This window comes from Carassius auratus, unplaced genomic scaffold (genome assembly GCF_003368295.1).
Source record: "Carassius auratus strain Wakin unplaced genomic scaffold, ASM336829v1 scaf_tig00217746, whole genome shotgun sequence".
Lineage (NCBI taxonomy): Eukaryota > Metazoa > Chordata > Actinopteri > Cypriniformes > Cyprinidae > Carassius > Carassius auratus.
In genome coordinates this window covers 1-5,000 of record NW_020529224.1, presented here as the reverse complement: position 1 = coordinate 5,000, position 5,000 = coordinate 1, and the positions used below count along the sequence as shown (strand labels likewise).

At 36.7% G+C, this 5,000-nt stretch overlaps 4 non-coding genes across 4 annotated transcripts in view; all 4 read right to left on the bottom strand.

The window, feature by feature from the left end:
* The window catches only part of LOC113102678 (5S ribosomal RNA), a 119-nt gene extending 81 nt beyond the window's left edge, over positions 1-38 (bottom strand). The window contains exon 1 of the ribosomal RNA XR_003291064.1: positions 1-38. This exon is cut by the window's left edge and continues 81 nt beyond it. This is a non-coding gene — a ribosomal RNA (5S ribosomal RNA).
* Positions 39-707: 669 nt separating this feature from the next.
* Positions 708-826, bottom strand: LOC113102673 (5S ribosomal RNA). Its single transcript, XR_003291059.1, has one exon. It is a non-coding gene; the product is annotated as a 5S ribosomal RNA (ribosomal RNA).
* A 2,321-nt stretch (positions 827-3,147) lies between these two features.
* LOC113102684 (5S ribosomal RNA) lies at positions 3,148-3,266 on the bottom strand. The gene has a single exon (XR_003291070.1). It is a non-coding gene; the product is annotated as a 5S ribosomal RNA (ribosomal RNA).
* Positions 3,267-4,319: 1,053 nt separating this feature from the next.
* Positions 4,320-4,437, bottom strand: LOC113102686 (5S ribosomal RNA). The gene has a single exon (XR_003291072.1). It is a non-coding gene; the product is annotated as a 5S ribosomal RNA (ribosomal RNA).
* Between the last annotated feature and the right edge of the window lie 563 nt (positions 4,438-5,000).

Genomic DNA, 5,000 nt, shown 5'->3' with positions numbered 1-5,000 from the left:
ACGAGATCAGGCATAGCCAGGCTGGTATGTCCGTAAGCGAAGACTGCTGCAAAGAGAATGCTATTTAAAGATCAGCCAATCTACTCGCCAGTACATTATATAAGTAGGAAAGAAAACCCAAAAACTTAAAGCACCTAGTATTCCTAGGCGGTCTCTCATCCAAGTACTAACCATACCTAAACCTGCTAAAATTCAGAGATTGGGCATTGTCTCTTTTTTTTTTTTTTTTTTTTTTTTTTTGCAAGATTATTATATAATTCGTGAAAAATATCCAAAAATTTAAAGCACCTGGTATTCCCAGGCAGTCTCCCATCCATGTACTAACCTGGCCCAAACCTGCTTATATTCAGAGATCGGGCATTGACTCTATTTTTTGCCAAATTTATTATATACTAAGTGAAAAAATTCCAAAAGCTTTAAGCACCTGGTATTCCTATGCGGTCTTTCAACCAAGTACTAACCATACATTAACCTGCTAAGATTAAGAGATTGGGCATTGTCTCTTTTTTTTTTTGTTTTTTTTTTTGCAAGATTATTATATAATTCGTGAAAAATATCCAAAAATTTAAAGCACCTGGTATTCCCAGGCAGTCTCCCATCAATGTACTAACCTGGCCCAAACCTGCTTATATTCAGAGATCGGGCATTGACTCTATTTTTTGCTAAATTATTATATACTAAGTGAAAAATTTTCAAAAAAAAAAAAAAGCTTACAGTACCTGGTATTCCCAGGCGGTCTCCCATCCAAGTACTAACCAGGCCCAAACCTGCTTAACTTCCGAGATCAGACGAGATCAGGCATAGCCAGGCTGGTATGTCCGTAAGCGAAGACTGCTGCAAAGAGAATGCTATTTAAAGATCAGCCAATCTACTCGCCAGTACATTATATAAGTAGGAAAGAAAACCCAAAAACTTAAAGCACCTAGTATTCCTAGGCGGTCTCTCATCCAAGTACTAACCAGACCTAAACCTGCTAAAATTTAGAGATCGGGCATTGACTCTATTTTTTGCCAAATTTATTATATACTAAGTGAAAAAATTCCAAAAGCTTTAAGCACCTGGTATTCCTAGGCGGTCTTTCAACCAAGTACTAACCATACATTAACCTGCTAAGATTAAGAGATTGGGCATTGTCTCTTTTTTTTTTTTTTTTTCAAGATTATTATATAATTCGTGAAAAATATCCAAAAATTTAAAGCACCTGGTATTCCCAGGCTGCAGTGTTAATTTTGACACGAAATTTTAATTTAGTTTTAGTCTTAGTCTTTTGACTATAATTCTTTTTAGTTTTAGTCAAGTTTTAGTCATCTGATTTGTTTTAATTTTAGTCTTATTTTAGTCGACTAAAATTGCTTGGTATTTTAGTCGACTAAAATTGCTTGGTATTTTAGTCGACTAAAATTGCTTGGTATTTTAGTCGACTAAAATAAGACTAAAATCAATAACAGATTTACTAGACAATATTTTACAGCTGGTATAGGAAACAAACTTTACCAAAATATATAAAACACAAATTCAACTTTATTTCAACACAACTGTGTCTTTATTTCGATTCAAAAGCTTTTATGCAGCAACAAACACTGTCATGATAATGTAAACAATAACTAGCTGCCAATTGACCATCAATAAAAGAAAAATAAAGTTAGGTCCAGGACCTTAAAGTTTACAGCTGAGCTGAACAATAAGTGCATACATTTAAAGTAAATATTTAATAAGTTGGCAGCTAGGTGGATAAAAAAAGTAACAAGATTTTATAAGGTATTCATTTGTCTAGCAATATTGTATGTTTTAAATACTACAATATTGCTAGATTTGTATGTATAATGATAGGATGTGAACATTCATGTTTCACATGACTAATATAGAAATATTTGTGATATTGTCAACAAGTAGAACATTATAAAATATACTAAACATTAGTATTAATCAAATGTATTTATCATGATATTACGTATTAGTATTGTGCTCGCATCTAATTTGAAGAAGGGGCTATTTTACAGTACTTTTCAGTTCGTAATATTTAATGCTACAACATCTACGCACTGCACTATTCCAATTTTGCTTAGCTCAATAAACAAAAGAACATCGTTGTGAAATTACATTTGAGAAAATGTCCGGGTGGCTCGTCTGTAAATGTCTTTTCAAATTGGTTGTGTTCTTGCCACGAATGAGCGCTCTGCGTGCTTTACACTTTTGTTTTGTTCGTCGTCAAACGTGAAGTGAGCTGTGGACATTTTTGTCGCTCTTTTAGACAGTAGGGACTTTAAGCAACAGCTGCGAATGGAACGGCTACAGCGACCGGAAGTTTGCCGTCACACCGCTGTAGCCAAGAACGTAAAAGTCACTAAGCAACGGTAAAACAGAACAGCGCAACGCAGCATTAATTCATTTATTGAGATCCAAAAAAATATATAATTTAAAAAAGCAAGAGAAGGATTGCTTTTGGCGTTAAATGACAATCTTTTGTCAGATGAGGAGTTTTTAATATTGTATGATGTAAATAAGTCTAAAAACATAACATTATTTACCTAACTTCTCACGTTGTAGCGACTCTGGCAAATCAGCTGTTCTCCCGTAGTAGACCGTTAAATTAGAACGTCACAAAGTAGCAGTTAAATTCGCGCAGGCGCAATACAACGCCAGAATGGCGTTGCCGTTCCACCAGAGGCTGTTGCTTAAAGTCCCTATCACCTCTTCGAATGCCGACTTCCCGGGAGCTCATAAAAACTGAAAACCTTCGCTTCACGTCTCAATAAGTCAGGCTCTGATTGGTTCTCTTCTCTCATGCAGTCTGTTCTGTTTTGCCGGTTCTTTTGCTCATTCCTCGCATCTCTCCCGTCTGCTGTTTTGATTTTCGTCACAGTCTATTTTCGTCTCGTCCTTTATTCGTTGACGATAATGTCAATCAATTTAGTCATAGTTTTAGTCTCCATCAGTGCCTTCTATTTTAGTTTTCGTTTCGTTTTCGTCAGCAAAAATATATTCGTGACGAAAATAATGACGAAAATATTTAGTCAACGAAATTAACAGTGCCAGGCTGTCTCCCATCCATGTACTAACCTGGCCCAAACCTGCTTATATTCAGAGATCGGGCATTGACTCTATTTTTGGCAAAATTATTACATACTAAGTCAAAAATTTCCAAAATGCTTAAAGCACCTGGTATTCCCAGGCGGTCTTCCATCCAAGTACTAACCAGGCCCAAACCTGCTTAGCTTCCGAGATCAGACGAGATCGGGCATAGCCAGGCTGGTATGGCCGTAAGCGAAGACTGCTGCAAAGAGAATGCTATTTAAAGATCAGCCAAGTCTACTCGCCAGTACATTATATAAGTAGGAAAGAAAACCCAAAAGCTTAAAGCACCTAGTATTCCTAGGCGGTCTCTTCATCCAAGAACTAACCAGACCTAAACCTGCTAAATTTAGAGATCGGGCATTGACTCTATTTTTTGCCAAATTTATTATATACTAAGTGAAAAAAATTCCAAAAGCTTTAAGCACCTGGTATTCCTAGGCGGTCTTTCAACCAAGTACTAACCAGACCTTAAACCTGCTAAGATCAGAGATCGGGCATTGACTCTTTTTTTTTTTTTTGCAAGATTATTATATAATTCGTGAAAAAATATCCAAAAATTTAAAGCACCCTGGTATGCCCAGGCAGTCTGCCATCCATGTACTACCTGGCCCAAAAATGCTTTATATTCAGAGATCGGGCATTGACTCTTTTTTCTTTTTTGCAAGATTATTATATAATTCGTGAAAAATATCCAAAAATTTAAAGCACCTGGTATTCCCAGGCAGTCTCTCATCCATGTACTAACCTGGCCCAAACCTGCTTATATTCAGAGATCGGGCATTGACTCTATTTTTTGCCAAATTTATTATATACTAAGTGAAAAATTCCAAAAATTTAAAGCACCTGGTATTCCCAGGCAGTCTCCCATCCATGTACTAACCTGGCCCAAACCTGCTTATATTCAGAGATCGGGCATTGACTCTATTTTTTGCCAAATTTATTATATACTAAGTGAAGAAATTCCAAAAGCTTAAAGCACTGGTATTCCTTGGCGGTCTCTCATTCAAGTACTAACCAGACCTTAACCTGCTAAGATTCAGAGATCGGGCATTGACTCTTTTTTTTTTTTTTTTTTGCAAGATTATTATATAATTCGTGAAAAATATCCAAAAATTTAAAGCACCTGGTATTCCCAGGCAGTCTCCCACCATGTACTAACCTGGCCCAAACCTGCTATATTCAGAGATCGGGCATGACTCTATTTTTGGCAAATTATTATATACTAAGTGAAAAATTTCCAAAAAGGCATACAGTACCTGGTATTCCCAGGCGGTCTCCCATCCAAGTACTAACCAGGCCCAAACCTGCTTACTTCCGAGATCAGACGAGATCGGGCATTGCCAGGCTGGTATGGCCGTAAGCGAAGACTGCTGCAAAGAGAAGGCTATTTAAAGATCAGCCAATCTACTCGCCAGTACATTATATAAGTAGAAAGAAAACCAAAAGCTTTAAGCACCTGTATTCCTTGGCGGTCTCCATCCAAGTACTAACTAGACCTAAACCTGCTAAAATTCAGAGATCGGGCATTGACTCTTTTTTGTTTTTGCAAGATTATTATATAATTTGTGAAAAATATCCAAAATTTAAAGCACCTGGTATTCCCAGGCAGTCTTCTCATCCATGTACTAACCTGGCCCAAACCTGCTTATATTAGAGATTGGGCATTGACTCTATTTTTGCCAAATTTATTATAAATACTAAGTGAAAAAATTCCAAAAATTTAAAGCACCTGGTATTCCAGGCAGTCTCCCATCCATGTACTAACCTGGCCCAAACCTGCTTATATTCAGAGATCGGGCATTGACTCTATTTTTTAGCAAAATTATTATATACTAAGTGAAAAATTTCCAAAAAGCTTACAGCACCTGGTATTCCCAGGCGGTCTCTCATCCAAGTACTAACCAGGCCCAAACCTGCTTAACTTC